The sequence below is a fragment of the Melospiza georgiana genome, chromosome 5 (assembly GCF_028018845.1).
Source record: "Melospiza georgiana isolate bMelGeo1 chromosome 5, bMelGeo1.pri, whole genome shotgun sequence".
In the NCBI taxonomy this organism is placed as follows: Eukaryota; Metazoa; Chordata; class Aves; order Passeriformes; family Passerellidae; genus Melospiza; species Melospiza georgiana.
In genome coordinates this window covers 59,290,656-59,311,296 of record NC_080434.1, presented here as the reverse complement: position 1 = coordinate 59,311,296, position 20,641 = coordinate 59,290,656, and positions in this window count along the sequence as shown.

The following is a 20,641-nucleotide window of genomic DNA, read 5'->3' as shown; positions in this document are numbered from 1 at the left end:
ACAAAAGAGTCCTCTTGAGAGTTCAGGGCACTTTATTTCTTGGTTGAATTGTGTACAGCCCTTTTATACTTTTTTTTTGCAGCAAGCTAACTTACATGTATTTCAGTACTAAATGCACAAGAATTCCCTAAAAACCATCAAGAGATTAAATCATTAAAGCTCAGAAAGGACCATTAGATTGCCTACTCTTCATATCACAGGCCAATTATACATCATTTTCACACAGAGCCTAAACTGGTTTCTGACAAAAGTGTAACTTCTCCAAAGGTATCAAATCTTGATGAGCATACTAAGCAATGGAAAATAATCCATCTCTCCCAATAATTATCTGCTGTAATGGAAATCACTAGTAAAAAACTGCACTGTGTTTTTCAGATTAATTTGCCTGCATTCTGTTTCCAGGCATTGATTCCAGAAAAGCCCTTTAGAAAATCTTTTCTTTTTTCATTAAGTTATTTAAACACTACCAGCAAGCCTTGTGTCTGATAGACCAGCTGAATTTGCTGGGTTTTTCTTTGTGAAGAATTTCCTCTTTTTTTTCCTCCTATCTTTCTACCAGTCTCAAATTTCTCAACATTTTTTTAAAGGAAGGTGGCAGAAGAAAAGATGATATTCTAGTATTAACCCTATTCTAGTTCATGGAAGTTGAAATAATTTCCTCATTTCTCATCAGTGATCTCCACTGTATACATCCCCAGGTGGCAAATCTTGGCACATTGTGAAAACAGTTTTGGAATTAGGACTTTTAGCTCTTAAAACAAATGAAGAATCCCAGTCAGTGGCATTTCCCTCTGTGCACTAATTCCTTGAGGTCTATTATTTTTCCAGTGTTTAATTCTATTTCATGTATTCAATACTGATATTAAAAAGAGCAAGGGTTTTTAATCATGGTCAAATGCAGTGCTGTCATAGTCTATCCATCTATCTTGACAAACCAAGTCTTAATTAAAATTAAAAGAATACATTGGGTTTGATTCACGTGACCTCTTTGACAGAAAATCATGTATTTTTCATACTTATGCATTTTTATTTCTTTTCAGATTTAAACTTTCATTTTCTACCTTTCTAGCTTGTTCTGATGGCAGGTCAGCCAGTCTCTGTGTATTCTGTTATCCCTAGTTTGTGGTTTCTTTTAGTATTATCATAAATTTAGTAAATTTGGTTTTTTTCTATAGGTTTCTGTGATTCATTTCTAGCCAGCTGTCTTGGAGAACTTTGAAAATTTCTCTTATTTTTACTACATGTGTTTTTAATACACACACTGTCTTCCTTAGCCACAAATGGACTGGGCAGTCCTTCCCAGCACTGCTGCAAGGAAGTGCCTCTTGTTCCTTCCTTCCAAATTCTCTGGAGCCTTTTTGCCTTTAGTAGCCAGAAGAAGTGTAAAGTACTTTTTAGACCCCCTTCCCTTCTTGTCAAAATACTCTTCCCATGATTCTTTTAGTTGCTGAACTTATTGGATAAACAAACAGAGTTAGGCAGTTTAACCTGCTCCAGTACAGAATGCAAGGGTCTTATGTTTATTGACTAAGTCTGTTAACCAAAAACATTTTTAATCAAACACTGACTTTCTTGATTCAGAAAAGTCACACACCCTATGACCAGAAGTACTAACTCAAACTTCTACTTCCCACATCCCTTGAGTATTCTGTCCCTCAGCCAGCTGTCGTTGGACTCACACAAGGGATCAGAGTTATTGGGAGGGCATGCACAGGTGGAAGCACTGCAGGTGCAACTTGGCCAGATTTACCACAGGTGGAACCATCTAGAATGCTGTTAGAGAGCTGGAATAACCCATACAGAAAGAGACATGGAATTTTGGCTTGCTTTGCCTTGGCAAAAGAGAGTCTGAAATTAAATTTAATAATGTGGTGTTTAATAAATAAATCATGGGAGATGGGCCAGTATGTCTGAAGGAGAAAAGCTGGTTAAAGCAGTGGTTTTGACACCAGGATAAATGTATCTATATTGGCTAGAACTGGATGTAGGCTCAAGTCCCTGATGTAATGTGGCACACTGCAGCATCCTCACGCTCAGCAGTTCCTTCCACTGCTGTGTCCCATGATTTCATGGTTCTGCCTAAAACACACTTTTTTGAGACTTATGCCTGTCTACAGCAATCTGTGTTTTCCTTAAGAAATAGCCCCAGTTACAAAGCAAGGACCATTTTTGTCACTCTGCTTATCAAATGCTATAACATGCATTTGGGTAGAAGATCATTTCTGAGCAAAAATATCAAGAGCACATAGTAACCTGTCTGAGCATTTATGCAATGCAAATAAAGATTTCAATGGAGAGGGAATCAGGATTGTTTTTCATATTACTTCCTTTTTTGTTTGTGTCTTTTTCTTAACCTAAAAATATTTTTTCCTCTCATTTGAGTAATCCCGATTACAGCTGTCACAGGTGGTACTGCAGTAACCATTGCCTAATAACAAAATAAAGAGAAGGTAATAGCAATGTCAAACAGCTGCTGCAAGTATAAAGAAAAAGAAAAATAAAAGAGAGTTCTTTGACACTAGATGAGTATGAACAAATGAGGATTTCTTGTTCCAATATGTATTTTAGAAGATACCTTTCTTCTTCCAGAGTTGTACCTTTGCTCTTGTTGTCCCAGAAGGCAATATCAAAAAAGAGTAGCAAAAAAATCAAACTATTTTACAAGCCAGCAGAAGAAAGCACCCAGGTTTAAGTCTTCTCTTGCTAAACTTCTGCTAAAGCAGGGTTAAAAACTCTACATATCAAAAGGAAGAGAATATGTAACTACTCTCTGTAAGCTATAAAACAAAACTAGATTTTCAAAACCTGTTTATCATTAGCATGGATAGGGAAAGGAAAGAAAAGACTTTGAAAAATCTCTGCAAGCAGATTTTAACTTTTTATAATATACATGTCATTCTCAATCATTCATTGGCTAGTTTTATACTGTAGCTTTTGGCCTACACCTCTCTTAGAATCTGTTAGCTGCAAGTATTAGAGATCTGAGGACTTTCTGGGAGCAAATGCCATGTTGTAAATAAGAGGAACAGAGCCCTTAGCACTGTGACCAGTCCAAAAAATTACAGTTATTTCTATTTTCCTGAAATACCATATTTCCAAGATGTGAACATCCCGACATGTCAAACAATTTTTATGACTCCCAAAAGCAGTCACATTATCATGACTTTTAATTTAGTGACAATGGCCTTAATTAGGTCAGAACATCAGCTAGAAAATTAAGTAACCACAAAGTAAACATGTCAACACAATGGGAAGAACCCTGCTTGCAGAGTGCATCCAGCACTTCATTGTTCTTGGATTCAGTCACCAATCTCTTCAAAGGCCCCTGTTTCCAGTTGAAAAGGCTGTGGAGCCCCACAAAAGCAAGCTGAATGTTCACTATCTGTCCCAGGCACCACAGATTTCTGAATGATGTTCAGTCAGGGGAACACAAAATGAGCACTAGAAGGCCTACCAAGCTACAGTGCAGCTCAGTGGTGGAGTGCTTACAAAATTGTCCTATATGCAGACATTAAGACTTTTTCAGAGAGGTAAGTGATGCAGCTATTCACAGTTTGAAGGCCAGAAGGTGTTCGCCTGTCTATTTAGCTGACAGCTGCAATATTGGTGAGGTATCAGGGTATAGCACAAAGGCTGTACCTTTCAGGTGACTCCCAGCTGTTACACTTAATTCAGGACATCTTGTCTTTGGAAAGACCTCAAATGGGGGCAGGCCATCTACCAAAGACCAGTCTAAGGTTCCAATACACAAACAAAATAACACCCAGCACATGCAACTCTGCCTACAGAGGCAGACCAAAAGAATGAGCCAAAGGTGATGAATATCATTCACATTTCCTATGGTGAAGGTAAGTCTGCTGGGCACCAAGAGTCTTCTAAACAGAGACACTGAAAGCTTCAGTAGAAAAACAAAGCAAAATACATTAGTGCCCACACAGCAGCAGAGTCTTGGGACTAAGCTTTCCACTGTGTGTGTGCATCTGCCAGATTTACATTGTGTACCTGTGAACAGTGGGGGCCTGTGCTGTGTAGACACAGTCTGAGAATGGCACGGGATCTAACAACAATGTGGAGTTAAAATATACCATTACTCTCAAAGAATTCTAGCTTCCTTTTAACTTTTGACTTGTCCAATACTCACAATTTTTACTTCTTTCTTCTCCTGAGACAATGTATGCTGGCACCCAGTGCTCAATTATTCCTCTCTCAATAGGCAGTATAATTATCAGGCTTTTCCTCTCCAATACAGAGGGTTATCTTCCTGTATTAGAAAGTTGTTCTCCTGTTCAAACATAAATAGGTGGCATATTGAACACTGTAGCACAAGACACAAAAGTTGCTAATATATTTTCCATTTTCACCCATTCTCCCTGTCTTCCTAAATCTTACATTCAGCAACTTGCAGGTAGCAGAATTAATTACTGAAACACATCAATCACCAGTTTTAGGTCCATTGTGAAAAGCAAATTAGATTTCCTTGTGTAATACAAAGGCCTTTCCTTTGTTTTGCAATAGAAATGACATAGCACTGGCATGAAAAGCACAGAGAGGAAAAAGACAAAAGGGAGGAATTAGACTGTGAACATAAAGGACATATTTATACTGATGGACACAAGAACACCTCTGGAATAAGAACTGTATTGGTCTGATACATAGGGGTATATTAGTACATTGGTCAACAGGAGTTGAATGCAGTCTGGCAACTGCATTGTTGTAAAAAAAAAAAAAAAAAGAGAAAAGGGAAAAAAAGAAAAAATATAAAAAGAGGTAAAGCTTCTTAGAATCATTTAGGGTAGAAAAAAGACCTTTAATGTCATCAAGTCCAACCATGAGCCTAGCACTTCCAAGCCCACCAGACTTGAAGAATCCTCCTTTGCTAGGTTATTGTTTCTTAATGAGCATATGAATAGCCAAACTGATGAGAGCCACAGCTGGCAGGAGACAGGGTTTGAAGTCACAGTTGCCCTAAGGGACTTGACCAGGAAGAACTAAGCAAATGGCAGGACTAGACTCCAGCCCTTCATCACACTGCCCGAGTCACCACCTATTTTCAGCCCTGGGCTAAGTCTGGCTACTGTGTATTGTATATTCCCCAAAGTATTTCTCTTCCATTAAACTGTCCAGTCTCTCCTAGTTCCCCCCTAAACCTTTAGTATTCACTACATCCTTTGGCAGGCAATGTCACTGACATATCACCTACTGCATGAAGAATAACCCACTTCTGCTTGTTTTGAAGCTTGTTCCTACCATCTGACTTTGATGATCCCTAGTACTTGTAGTGGAAGAGACAGTGAACCATCAGCTCCCATCCATCCTCTCCACATCACTCCTGATTTTATAGCCTTCTAGCATGTCGCCTGTAATTTGTCTCTTTTCCAGAAAGAAGAATCTTGGCTTACTTAGCTATTCCTTGCACAGCACACATCCCATATATTGATAGCCCTTGACAATCAAGGACAATTGAACCTTTTTCCAGTTCTACCTATATTCTTTCTGAGATGAAAAGGCCAGAACAGTATAAAGATACAGACATGCCATGCATTTATATAAAGGCATAACCAACTCTGGTTTGTTCTCTATTGCTTTACCAATAGTTCCTATCGTTTGCAGTTTTGTTGTTGCTGTTGCTCAGTGCTGAGTGCTGGGCTGTCATTTTCATGGAATTATCAATTGTTTCCTCAAAGTCTCTCTCAAAACTGGCAAAGGCTTGGTCAGAACCTCTGACCAAGAACCTCTGACCTTTTACAAATGAAATTTGGATGATGGTTTTCCTGCATGCATCACTTTACTTTGACATACATTTAACTTCATAGACTATCCTGGCTGTGTAAAGCCACATTTTCATTCTGAGCTGTCTTTTCAGCCATGTTGCATTCTTAGCAATGCTTCTATAGGAGCACAATGCACACAAAAATTGGTGTCTCCCACCCTCCATTCAACGGGACACCTCCACACTGAGGTGTCTTACTGAAATATCAGTGTGAGGAAAGATGAGACATGGAATCCCAGAAAAAAAAAATTAGGGAAATACAGGAATGAAGCTGAAAGAACTTTCTATCTGTCAGTAATTGTTAATGCACCTGGTTTTGGGAATCTAAGGTGTAACTTGTTCATTTATTTTATAAAGCAGGTGAAATTCAGCATTCGTGTGGGTGTGTGGAAGTCTTGCCTAAGGTCTGGAAATCAAAGAGAGTGGGATAAAAATTAAAGGCTTACAACAAAGTTTCCTCTGGACATATCAAGCCCATGTAACTGCTTTCCTTGTAAAACTTGATAGTGTCTTTTATTGAGATTAGAGGAAGAGTTTACTACACAATTCTAAATTGAGGGGGTTTTCAGCCATAATAAAGAAACCTAGAAGATTGCTAAGTAGAACACAGAACAGAGAACTTGTTTAGTCAGATTTTAGTGAACAGTGTCATATACAATTTTATAAGTTTCTGCAAACTCAAAGGAATTTGGATGACACAGACCTATCCTATCACCCAAATTCTGAAAGCATGATCTGGTTTCTGCTCCTAATTTTATGTCTCATGCAAGGATATTAACACTTGCCTATTGTTTTGTTGGTGGTTTTTTGGGGGATGGGGGTTTGGCTGGGTTTTTATTTTTGGCTCATAAACATTTGATGTCTCACCCAAAATACCTGGGAAGGGTATGTTGGAGGTTTATTTTCCACTATTGTATACATACTTATTTTCCCCATATTTTGCCTTCCAATAAACTACTTCCATTATAAGATTTCACCAGCTCTGTGACAGAGTTTAAATGTGACAGCTCAGACAAAGAGAAATACTTTGCAACAACTGTTACAAAATAATTTTTTTTACCCAGCATGGTTGTTTCTGCCAAATTCTACTGGGCCTTTCTAAACATCTTCTTCCCTCTAAAGACCTTGTATCCCCCACATACTTCACAGGGTCCCTTAACATTTAATTTGTCTTGAGTTATTGCAGTGGCACTGCCTGCTGTTACAGTTACTGCATTTCTTCTTTTTTTGCAGCTTTGCTGAGCTCTCCCTTATTAAAAAAGTAGCAACATTTGCAAAGGGCCTAGAGATCCATCTGCTTAGCACAACAGACATGCAGGATCATTACCACCACTAATAAATAACAACATTCTGATTCCTCCCAGAAATAACTGTATTTATTTTGTCTAGAGCCCTACTTTGGAAAATAAGCTGGCACAATTTGTGATGATACAAGCGTGCATTGTGTTCTTAGGTCAGGGGAAAATGATGGAGTCTGGGAAGTCATCCCAGGAGCTTCCTGCATACAAATGGCAGCAGGGCAGGGCCTTGCCAGCTGCAGTCCATCCCAGAGCCTCAGCAGGGCCCGGGGAGGGGCCCTGGGAAAGCCCAGCCCAGGAATCAGGCACATCCCTGGGGCAGGGTGAGGGCTGGATGGGCTCTTTGGTTGAGGGCCAGCTGAACTGAAATGTGGTCCTGGGCCATGAGCAGGGTTGGAAACCCCCCAGGAGGGGCTGGCAGGAGCACACATCACATTAGTGCCCTCAGACCATGGCAGTGTGCCCTTGGGTGAACTCCAGCTACATTCATCCTCTGCTGTCTTCATCCTCCAGCCCCCCAGTGCCCCCTTTAAAACTCTTGGGAACTGGTACCAACAGATTGCAGCACATTATTAAACCTCCTGGGGTGTTGGTAGGCCAGGCTTTAACTGGCGCATGACTGAGTGTTTCAGAGTCCTGGCTGCATGTTCTGATATTAACTCTGTTTGTCATGCTACGTAAGGGCCACGATCAGCAACTGGCCTCAGGCAAAGGGAAAGTAATCAGTCTTTTGGAGAACTTTTCCAGTGGCTGCCAAGAATTTTCTGCATGAGGAAGCCTATTAACAAGCATCATGTGAGAGAGTGTTTACAGAAAGTCAGAAAATGCTGACCCAGGATGAGGAAAATGTCTCCTCTGCGTAGTTTCACAGCTGAATAACTCTCTGATATTTCATTGAAGGGATTTATAGATAAGAGTTAGAAAATAACTGTACAAAAATGCTTTTAAAACATGTTTATACCAACAACAGCGTGGCCCTGTATGATAATACTTGAGCAGAGATTACGTTGCAAGGGACAAAAGAATGTTCCTGGGGTGTGAGATCTGTGCAAAGTTGGATCTCAAAGGTCAGGTGGAACCTCTGACCCCCAAAGCTCCTCACTCACCACCTCACCTTGTGACTGAGCCAGGGCAATGGCAAAACCTTGTGCACAAGTTAACTTGATGTGCTCCTAAAGGAAACTCAAAGCCTCCAGTCATGTAATGAAATAAACTACGCCATTTTGAATGGTAGATATTGTTTATTACACAGAATGAAAAGGTCATTTTAAAGTTCCTTTCCAGAAGCTTTGTCAGAAAAGCAAATATTCACATCAACTATGTCTTTAATTGTGTTGCAATTTTGCTTCTTTTGGCTATAAATCAATGTTCAGAGCTGAAACGTGGGATGTAAGCATGTAGGCTGACAAAATCATTTCCCTGACAAAAATATATATCAGAGGATTTTTCTCAAACCAAATAGTCACTAATAACATCAGTTCAACTCTTTTCTTGTGCTTGCCCCTAGACTTTCAAATGACTCAAGCAAAGCAGTGAATTGGCTGCTCTAAGCCTGTCACCAGGGACTTGCCAAACCCGTGGTGAGCAGTGAGGATGACCTGTCACATCATATTGAAACATTTCTGTCACCTGTGTGATTCCTGTCTTGTCATTGAGCTGGGGTAGGCACAGGCTTCCTGCCCCAGCTGCTGCTATTTGTGCACAACTCCTGAAAATTTTTTTTATTAGTTTTATTTAAACCCAAAGTAATAAAATGGAGGAACCTGTTGTGACAGAAGAGATTAGTCAAACCTGTTGCCCCGTGACATGCCTGAAATTAATGTTTGCTTTGAAATAGTGATATTTCCATTAAAAAAAGCTAGTAACCAAATCATCCTGAACCAAACTGCCTTTGTAACTGAGATTCTATCTACAATGGCATTTAACATAAACTGTAAACACAGAAAATGAATTTTTCTTTTATGTATTACCTTGTGCTCTAAGCAGATAAATTTCAAAAGGTTGTATGTTTTATCTCTCTTTCAAACTTCTCCACTTTGTGCCTGTCTGTGCCTATGGAGACTTACACACATCTCCTTGTGTACGTGCTCTATGTACCCAGGGAGTGATGATATTATAAAAGAAGTTTCAGAGCAATTTAATCTGCATTCTTTACCACTGCAGGTGAGCACTGCCAGCTAATTTTGCCTGCATGATCTCCTAATATACCCAGTTTTCATTATGAAAAATTATTTTAAAAAATATGCCTGACAAATGCTCCTGCTTTTCTTAAAAATGATGAATCTGAAATTTTATCCAAAAATTATACCAGACTGAATTTTGCTTGGGTTTTGTTCTTTGATTTAGGTTTAAAAAAAAAAACCAAATTCAATCTTTTATGCAAAGAGGGATAAACTAAATAATAAAACTGCACAGAACCATGTTTTCATGACCTTCCTTATGCATCTGCTGGTGGAAAACCGTATAAATTACTTATACCCCACACTGGCCATGCAGGCAGTGAGTAGTGTTCTGGTAGGCAAGCAGCCACACACTGCCCCAACTCCTCCCAGAGCTGTGAGAGCAGAGATGACAGAGCCAATGGCTCGTGGGAACATGTCCCCAGTGGAAGACGAATCCTTTACCACCTCCTGAAGAAAGGTTTCCACCAAGCCCAGGCTGTGTCCCCTGCTCTGCTGGGGGCTGCACACCCCAGGCTTGTTCTGCTTAGAGGGTCAGGCAAGGCTGAGCTCAGAATGACAATGTTGGCTGTGGATTGGCGTATCTGGATCTCAAATATCTACAATGGAGACTGCACAGTTTCTCTAGGCAAACCCTCTGTCCCACTGCTTGCTTGTGGTCATGGAGAAAAACGGTCTAAAGCACAGAGGCTTATCGCAATGGCTTCCCCTCAGAAGCGCTTAGGCAAATGTTGTCAGAAGCTGAGCTCCCTTTTCCATCCAGTGTCCTCAAAAGGGACATTCTAATCAACCCATATGGCATGTTCTGGACTGAGCTCCCAGCCCCCTGACCCCTGTGGGGCAACTTTTGGAGATCTGTGGCCAACAGCTGAGCTGTGACAAAAGCTCTACGCACCCTGCACAGTGATTCTGCCACCTGAAAGCCAAACGTGTCCATTTAAAAGACAAAACTTTATCTTCTTCTGCTGCCACCATTTCTCTTTCTTGCTAAAGAGGACAGGGTCAGTAATCATCATATCTGAAAAAAGCTCTGAGATTTTGGTGCTGAAGCAGTTAAACAAGCAAGGTCCAAGATCCTGGTGAAGCTCAGTTGGTCAGAGCACGGTGCCAGCAACGCCAAGGTCGTGGCTTTGATCCCATTATGGGCCATTCGCTCAGAGATGGATTCAATGATCCTTGTGGGTCCCTTCCAACTCAGAATATTCTGTGATTCTGTAAGCCTTGGCCAAATTCTGAGCAGCTAATGAGATTTTAAAGGTGCTAAAGTTCTGCTGAAGAAGCACAGCAAGCACAGAGGTGATATTTAAGGACATAGGCTATTAAAGTGATAGAAACTTGCAGCCTGCAAGGCTCAGTGCAGTAGGTGTATTTTCTCTGCTTTGGAACAATAGCTAAGTACTGTGAGAGAGACTCCCTACAACTGTTTGTCACAATCTTGGCAAGACACAGCTGAAGGAGATGCACAATAATCTGACTGACCTTTTGCAGCTAAGAGAACACAAATGCATGCAATGCAATTACCTTGTGCTATAGTGGCAAAAAAAAAAAATTCATTTCAGCTCTGGACCCAGACGAGAAATGTTCCAATATTTTATTTTTTTCCCAGTAGTGATGTCTGAGGAAAACTCTGAGTCACCCAGACAGGAAAGAGATTAGTAATGTCCTCCTTGAACTCTAAATAAAGATGAGAACTTTCCAATCTGATGTTGGGAAGAAAAGGTCTGTTTGCTTCCTGTAAAGGTAGGGTGGTATTTTGCAAGGAAAAAATTGAATGCAGGATACAGAAACCATCTCCAACGAACCTCACTTCTCAGTTATTGCACAGATATATCTTACAGAGCAACTGGTTTCAGTCATTGTCAGAACATCAGAATAGTAAATCCTCTGCTTGATTCAGTGTGGCATCTCTTACATTTGAGACACAGTGCAGGGCAGACAGATCCATATGAGTGTTGGTAACAGCAATCTTTTGCTCTGTACACACTCTGTCACAGGGGCTTGAAAGAGAACCACAAAGCAGAATACTGATGGGCCTTTTGGCCAGTATGAGAGCAATTCTCCAGGAGGCTTTGCTTTGCTCTGTACCTCTCCTACTGATCAAGAGCACTGATATCAGGCACACGTGCAGCATGTATGGGTTTGAGACGAGCATTGCACAGGCATTTTTGCTATTTAGTTTTCTTCTGATTCTTAGAATTAAGAAAAAAAAAACAGAAAAGGCAGATTGATATAATTGCTAGAGCACAGAGTACACCGAGTTTGCCCAAGGTCAGTTCCCCCAGCCTCTGCCTCCCAGTGAATGTCAGACAGTTACCAGTGAAACAGTTGAATGTGTTCCATTTTTTAAAGGATTGAAGACAGGATTTTCAGCATAGAGAGACTGATTTGCCAGTAGGAACAACCCTTGCATCATCCCAGATAACTGGAGCCCTTTTATGTGTGCAGAAGATATTAATATTTCCAGAAAGCGTTTTCTGAAAGGCTTGGATTTTCAAATGCAAGAGTAGCAAGTCTGAGAATAACACAGGTCCAACAAACTATTGACCTAAAAGTCCGACATGCATGTGGTATCCAAAAGGAAAAAAAAGCAAAGAAATCTTTCCCCATTAGAATTTCTAGACTACTTCTGTAAGTCATGCCCAACTGAATGCTGAAACAGAAATGCCAAATGGTCTCATGGTTCTCATGATTCTCTCCATTTTAGGATCAGAAAATCAAACTCAATCTGTGGAAGAGAGTCTAGTGAGCCTCCCAGGGTGAAAGGGATACCCAGTATTGGGACTGAGCCTGAGCTTTGTGGCTATGGTATTCCTTTCACATTCAAAGAAAAGGAAGGATTTGTAGCAAAAAGAGAGGTCACCAGAAAACCTGCACCTGGAAGCTCTCACTCAATCAGCCTAATTCCTGCAGGATCAGTGAGAACAGTTAAATAGTCCTCAGGACATGCTCAGTGCCTGTTCTGGGGCTGTCTGTGTAATTCCTGCCCATTAGCACTCACAAACCCCACCGAGGTATGATCTGTCTCATCTGGGTAAGTGCTAACTGCTGACCCTTGGTCACATCATCTGTTACTCCAATGCACGCTGCAATCTCGAGCTTTATTTGAGATATTTAGGGGTGGCTGCAATCCATATATGACTCACTGATTATATGAAAGCATCAGTCTACCCTCTATGGTCTCTGGGTTAAACTGATCCAATCCAAATTACATTTAAACAGATTCAAATGCACACTCTTGGCTCCTGTACAAATGAATAAAATTGAAATAGTACCTACCATAAAGGAACTGCTCTTGCCAGATTCTTTAAAAAGGCCATGCTTGATGCTGATTTTACTTCAAATGTCACACTAAGAAGCATCTAAAGGGAATTCAATTTTAAAAAATGCACTGAGTTTTCAATGTATTGAAATACAGTGCACTTACATCTTTGCAGTTCAGAAACAAGTAATGGCCTGAACTTTCTGCACCATCTTGAAAAATTTGAAATCTTCATTAATTCAGCACGTCTGCCAAGAAGCATTTAGACTATCCACTTAGAAATGCCTCCAAGAGACACAGTGCTGGGGTCTGCATGGCCAGGACAGGAACAAACTGGGGATGCAGCATGACCAGGAATGGCAGTGCTAGAGCAGAGAGGAAAAATTACTCCCCCATTCCATCCCAACTGTTCCTTGCTGATAGAGACCAAGTCATGATATTTGCCATATTAAGAGTTATTACTCTGTCTATGGACAGACAAGCTAGACACAGTCAAAAATGGATAACTCCATTCACTTTGCCTTTGCAAACATTTCCTTATGCTGAAAAACCATTCAGTAGAATTTACCACTTGGCAGACATAGAACAAAGCTATTTCCAAATCATAGGAAAACTTTTCTACAGGATTTGTAGAGCAAAAGTAGAAAACCAAAGGGGTGGGAAAGGTTTACATATTGCTGAACTCAGGGCAGAATTAAACTGAATGAAGAAAATTCCTGGAAGAGTCAATACACTCTCTCAGAACTGTCAAATATTTTGGTTCGCTTAAACTGTGTTTATGTTACTATTATTTCCTAAGTTCACCTTGGTAAAAACTAGCTGACTCTGTCTTGATACAATGAGAAACAATTGAGCAGGATAAAATGAAAGAGAATGAACAATGACCTTTCCTTCTGCAGAGCCCATTGCTGAGAGAGGCAGGTAGAGATCTATCTGGTAATGTTTATCTGACTAAGGCAATTTACTGGATGATAGCTTTTCCCATAAGATCTAAGGACAAAAATGGCATAATATCATCTCACAAGGGACACACTAATATGAGCCCTAAAATGAAGCCCTCTGTGCTGAACCAACTGTATATTTCACATATAAGCCATGCCATTGAGATGTTTAATGTTCCTCTGGAGAGCACTAGACCAGTGACAAGAAAAATAAACAAGAGCTAGAGATGAAGATGTCCTTGAACCAAAAGTGCTTCACTTTAGGAAACCCAGTAAAGTGAGCAAGAAACTGTGAAGCATAGTTGCCTTAAAATTGGCAATATTTTTGTGTCTTCAGTGGGATGACTTGGGTATTTTATACCATAGTTCTCAGTGTAATTATGAAAACATTAGTTTTAGCTCACTCTGTCCTACTGAAAGGTAGAACTCCTTCTCCTGATGAGAAAAAATCCTTTTGGTGGGAGTGGAGGTTTAACCTGTGACCTTGTAGATCTGTTCAGACATCCTCACCACTGGGCTGCCGTGCCCCTCTCTCCTTTCCCCCACATGCATGTGTTCCCTGACATTTCAGCATGTCAATAAAAGAGTTGCTGAATCTTTTTCCTTTAGAACATTTGATTTTTAACCAACAATTGCTTTGTGAGAAAAGTCCCTGCAAACACAACATGAAATGTACTAACAATCAGGTTAATCTAATAAATACCTTTATTTTCATGCAGTTCATGGCCACAATATTCCAAGATAAACAATCTAAAAATACATCCAAAGGTTTGTTGACTTTGTCTTCATATCACTGCCTAAATGCATCAAGCCACTGGATCTGGAGTAAATATAATTAAGTGAGCAGAAGTGCAAGGGTATGGCTGGTTTCATAAAGGATGTGCACAAATAAACACATATAATGGCACCTAACCTTTAACTGGGGTGAAACAGGAATCACAAAATGTCCAGAGGCAAAAATGATACAGTTTATACAATAGCAAGATCTTCAGTGAAACTAGTTTCCTTGAAGTTGCAGAGTGAAAATGCATTTCTAAATATTAAAAATTATCTAGACAGTAATTCCTTTTCCTCCAAATTTTGAGATTTCCATAAGTATTTCAGCATAGCTGATCCAAATTCATTAGAGCTTCCCATTCTGTGAGGTAAAATATGTCTTGATTTCTCCTCTACATTTAGACGTTAAACAGAAGTCAAAGTGTCAAGAGTGGCTTGAGTAGTAGCAATTTTTTTTTTCCTGTTCTGATTTCAAACTCGGAACTTGTGGCTATTCTTAAAATTAAGATATTGATCATTATTTCCAATCAGTCATGCTACAGTCCCTATTCTCATGCCAAGGTCTTTTTTAAGTGTCTCGAAAAGTAACTGCACTATTACTTTCAATTACAGTTTAATAATTTATGAAATTACTTAGTATCATACCTGCAATATGTCAGACAGGCTTCATTACATTGCAATGAGGTCTGATTTAACACAGTCATTATTGTTGCTGTTAAGGGTTTGTGGGGGAAAGATTCCTGCAACTGTATTCATTTTAGCAATTTTAGAGTAAAATAAGCAGCCACAGATAAATGACAATATCCAGTGAGGTACTTAAGTATACCTGAGACTCTGCTGTCCCCTAATTGCAAATACTTGCCTCTTGGAATAGCTCCATGTTTTGCACTCAGTTAGGGAAATATTCTCCTAATTTTTTACAGCAAATTGTTTTACCAGCAAGAATGAGCTGTGCAAACTCATGAGGAAGGTAAGGACTTGCATAACATTCCCTGGCAGCCAGGATGTGGGCAGCTTAACTAGCACAGAAACTCCTTGGACGTGTTGATAAGGACATCACCTCCATACAAAGCCTGCTCAGGTCTAGTTCTGGCTCCCCTGTTGTGGATACTCTGACATGTGAGTTTATACCCCTGATCTATGAGACTATCAAGGCGAAGCAATGCGCCAAGTAACAAGGAAAAAAATTATTCAGCTCAATTAAACTTTGAATACAACAGCATTTGGGAGGAAAGCACATAAGACTTTGGCATTAGTTCTCAAACTTACCTTTAGGTGGTCATTACTGAGGGTTTGCCAACTTTGAGATCAGGGGTTATTCCAGATTTTGAAATGAACTCAATAAAACAGTTATCTGTGTTTCTCAGGGCATCTCCTGTTTTGAAATGAAGCATGAAAACCTGCAAACACATAGTTTAACGTAAACATTACATAATTTCTATACATTTGCATTTGGTTTTCACTGCTGGTATGAAAAGCTACTTTTTCAGATCTCAGTCTTCCCACAAAAAACAATCTAATTTTTTAATCATGTGTATAATGCCAGGCCAAGGAAGGGACCACTTTCTTTCCTACAGTTATTTTGGGCAGAGATAAAGTAACAGAAACAACGCAAAACAAAACTGTACTTCATTTACCTGGGATTTTACAGGAACAGAATTAAACCAAAATTTAACCCTCCCAAACAATTGAAAACAGCCTTTACTCCAAGATTCATAATTCTGACTGCTAGACCATGGGGCAATATTCTCTTTAGTTTGTATTTTATATAGCTCCAAGTGCAACACATTAAAGAAATAATCAGTATAATCTCTTGCTGTTGCTTTCAGCTCATTAGGAGTTTTTTCCTGACTCAAATGCCAGTGGCTGAAGATGATTTGAGGCTTCAGTCCAAAGGGCCATTCAGGGGCTGTGCTCCTCAGGAGCCACAACAGCCTGGCAAGAAGGGAAAGGTTAACTGAGGCTTCTGCTGGGGAGGGAGATGAGAGACTGGCATGTAGAATTAGAGTAGGAGCAAATGTAAGGGGGAAAATGAATCACAGTATTGATGTCTGGAGAGAACAATATTGTGACTGTATGGATTTAATGACTGCTGATATCTAGCTCAGTGACAGGTAGTCTCATCTACAGGGACAAAAGTACACAGCGTGCTTCGAGGAGACCTGGAGGCAATCCTTCAACTCAAATCCCATGATAGGATAATATGCTATGGCTTCTTTTATGCTGGAGGTGGCATCCTTTCTAGGTCCCTTCTGAGTATGTCAGTCGATGATAACAGCATAATTTGCCTTAGAAATTTTAATTCCCCACACACACACCCTTTTCCTTACAAAGAAGAAAAGCGTGAACAATTCCTTTGAGCTGTCCTGAATAAATACTTTAAGAATATTAAAAATCAGAAGTGGATTAAAGCTTTCTGAGTGAATTCCAAACTATGTGGGGTGCTTTGCTAATTTTAAAAGGAGGGATGTTATAACCTTCAGTGTTCACACTGTGTGATAGGCAGGCATCACCACTGCTGGAAACAGGCAGAGTGTATCTGTGGCTGAAGCCAGCTTTATAATCTCTTCTGGAACAACATCTGCCTGTCCTTCCTTTTTCATAGAGAAAATTTAGTGAGGAGCAGGTAAGGCAGATCTGTGACATCACAGTTGTTCTACAGGAGCTCCTGGATGTCATTAGCTGTTGCACTTTGTTTCCCTGTATTTTATATTCAGCATGCATTAGCAGTTGCTTGTTTTGAAGTTCTCCAGGGTATTCTACATCGAAGTTGCCTGGTAGCAGAACAATCTGTGTTCCTCAGATATGCAAGTGACTAATTTTCCATCAATCAGAGATGAGACTTAAATAAATAAAGGTACTTCATGGGGCTGCTGTGCCTAATGATAAGCAATTATATAAAGTCAAATTAAGGCAGTTCTTTGTGAAGGTCCTGTGAAATTGGTTAAGCAAAAAGAATAACTGCACCATTTCAGTGATTCATCCTATTGCTCATTTCAGTGGGAGCATTATCTCAGTTAACTGATGCAATTAATATGAAAATGAGGAAATCATTGTTTAAGGAGATGAGGAGAAAGAGGGGGTCTTAATGCAGCAGCAGTGGAAAAAAAGAGTCACAGAGATGGAAATTTGCATAGGTCAATGGTAATGTAATGCATTTAGCACATATTCAAAGCTTAACTTGCATAGTAATACAGATCCATTAAATTCTCATTATGATGACCTGTGTCCAACACAATTCAATTTTTCTGAATCCTAATGATAAAAAGTTAATTATGTAAGGTGAAAACCTTTTGTACTTGGTCTTAAAATAAAGCATTGAAAGGGCATTGAGACTATCTTTTAGACATGCCAGGTAGCTTCATTTCTGCTTAATTCAATATTTTATTAACCATGGCAAAATCTGAAGTTTGGCTTCTGTGTGCACCACAAATTTTTTATATAGTCAGTGACAATAAATAGGCCTTTGTCTGTAAAACCACAATTTAGTGCTAGTCAACTTCTACTTACAAGCTCCAGTTACAGATTGCACTGCCAGTTTATCCTGGTTTCCCTATTTTTAGTAACCAAAAAGCCTATCCAAATTTGGGAAAAGAAGGGAGAAAAGACATCCTTTCCCTCTCAGCACTGTATACACATTCCACCTTTTGTTTGCTAGACGTGTCTTTGAGCCAATGACGTGGTAGAGTGTGAGGTCTCAGCAGCTGTTCCTTCTCATCACCTGATTTTGCTCCTCACCACAGCTACAGGTGGAAGATAAGAGTCTGAGTGCTGCTCAGCCTCACACCATTTCCGTCCACTTATGCCACATTTGCAGATCATGCTCATCCTTGGACTTACTCAGCCGAGACAGGGAGCAAATGTGCCAGTTCCCTGGTGCACTGAATCACGCTTTGTATTAAGCAGAGGTGTGGAGATCTGCTAAAATCAGTCCAGCAAGGCAGGCTGCCATGTGAACAGGCTGTTCTTCTGAAAAGGCAAGCATGCCAGAGTGGCGCCTTCCTTACTCCTTTACATTAAAGGCACCATGTATCTCTCAGACCATGTCAGGTTGTTTTAAATTGTGATTAATTTGCATTTAATAGATGTGTAGGGCACCTTTATTAACAGCTGTGCAATGTAAGTCAGGCTAAGTGCAAAGGAAAGCCAAGTCCTGTGCATATTATTCTCCCTGACAGGTTTTTTTGTCCTGAAATTTGCATTATACTTACAGTACATGACTGGTGTTTGTGGAGGTGATCCAAATCATGACTTTAGCTGCGTAACAGCAAGCCAGAACTCAGGATTCATTTGACAAAATGCAGACACCTTCAGAGCAGATGCCTGAGCTGGTGACACAGGGGTCTCCATGCAGGCAGTGAAGACAGCAGCCTCAATACTTCACAAAGCAGATGGCTGCACGTGGTCCTGGGCATCAGCCTGGCCCCAGAGATGCAAAGCTACATGAAAAAAAAAACCCCAATAATTCTAATTCTCTAAACCCAGGATCCAACCTTCATGGATTAAATTCACAGGAGTTTAAATTGCCACAGTCCCCTGAGCATGCCTAAGCTCTATTTTTTATCTCCTTTAGTGCTTGTCTGAGTCCCTTGGAGGTAGTGGACCTTCCAGGGAACTAGTCAAGCTCTCCCAGATGGCACAGGACTAATAGAGGCCCTGCTCCTGCATATACACATATATGAAAAGGGATTTTCCTTACACACAGAATGGGCATCTGTCAGAGCAGGGCCAGTGCTAGAGCAAGGCAGGGCCCAGGCTCGTCTCTTCCAAGATTTGGCCATCACATACCACGATTCAGTTTCTTAGCACCACACAGTGTTGCAGTGTGATGTAATAGCCTGTTTCAGCTATCCCAGTTCCTCCCCCGCCAGGTGTGCCAACTACCTCTCCTTGCCCCCTTGCTGAGCGCTGTCTGGCAGTCCGGCCTTCCAGCAAGGGCATCGTTTGATTGGCAGAGTTCAAAAGATGCCTCTCAGCCCTGGGGATATTGGACTATTCAGGTGTCATTTATCCCCTGAGACTTCCCCTCCCTTACCTGGTTGGTGGGACCCCTACCCCTTCCCTCCCCCTCTCCCCGGGGTTAAAAGACACAGCAACCACGCAGTTCTGGGTTCTGTTGGAGCTATGGCTGCATTCAGAGGCCTGTGGGCCAGGAATAAAGCTCTGGAACGAAAGCCTCCAGTTGAACCCGACTCCTTTTTCCTTCACTTTGCCTAAAGCCTTTCCGCCAGAGGTAAACCTGAGCTCCTGCTTGCCTGGACTTGTCCCAAGCACCAGCTGCAGCAGCCAGCCAGCCAAAGGTGTCTCTGAGGTGAAACCATGGCAGCTGCTGCCCTTGGTCAAGCAGCAAGAGCCAGACCAGCCCAGGCACATTCCATCCGGCAATATTGGGATTTAATGCCAACACAGGAGCTGCACTTCTACAGCTATTTCAATGCCGCTAAATGCAGATAACAAAGGGAAGTTCTAGATTCTGTAACTGGAACAGGGCAACCCTGGCTGTACAGACAGACTGGGCAATGAGAGCCTGGAGAGCAGCGCTGCAGAAAGGGACTTGGGGGTCCTGGTTGGTGGAAAGTTGAACACGAGCCAGCAGTGCCCTGGCAGCCAGGAGAGCCAGCCCTTTCCTGGGGCATCAGGCACAGCATGGCCAGCTGGGCAAGGGAGGGGATTGTCCTGCTCTGCTCTGGGCTGGGACAGCCTCACCTCCAGTGCTGGGGCAGTTTGGGGTGCCACATTGTAAGAAGATGGTGAAGGACCTTGAGGGGAAGCCATAGCAGGAGCAGCTGAGGTCACTTGGTCCATTCATCCTGGAGCAAAGAGTGAGGGGAGACCTCAGCCCAGTCTACAACTTCCTTGTGAGGGGAAGAAGAGGGGCAGGCACTGCTCTCTTCTCTCTGACCAGTGACAGGATCCATGGGAATGGCCTGAAATTGTGTCAGGGGAGGTTTCGAAAAAGGTTCCTCACCCCGAGGGTGGTTGGGCACTGGCACAGGGCTTCTCCAGGGCAGTGCTCACAGCACCAGCCTGGCAGAGCTCAAGGAGTGTTTGGACAATATTCTCAGGCATATGTGTAACTCCTGGAGATGGTGCTGTGCAGCTCTGGGAGATGGACTTGGTGATCCTTGTGGGTCTGTTCCAACTCAGGATATTCTGCGATGTAAAAGTAAGCAAGAATTACGTGGCTACATGTTCTGTTGGGCCAGAATCTTATTACAGAATAATTGATCTCAGTAAAAATTATATAGCTATTGCAGTTCAGTGTTAGGAATTGAAATACTTTTACAGATTTAAGCATATGCATTTAGACCTTTGAGGTCTAAATCTTTATGAACATTTTTCAGACTGCAGCTTTATATTTTACAAAAGGTAGAAAGTAGGTATGGTACAAAAGTTCAAAGGTTATACAGTCATTC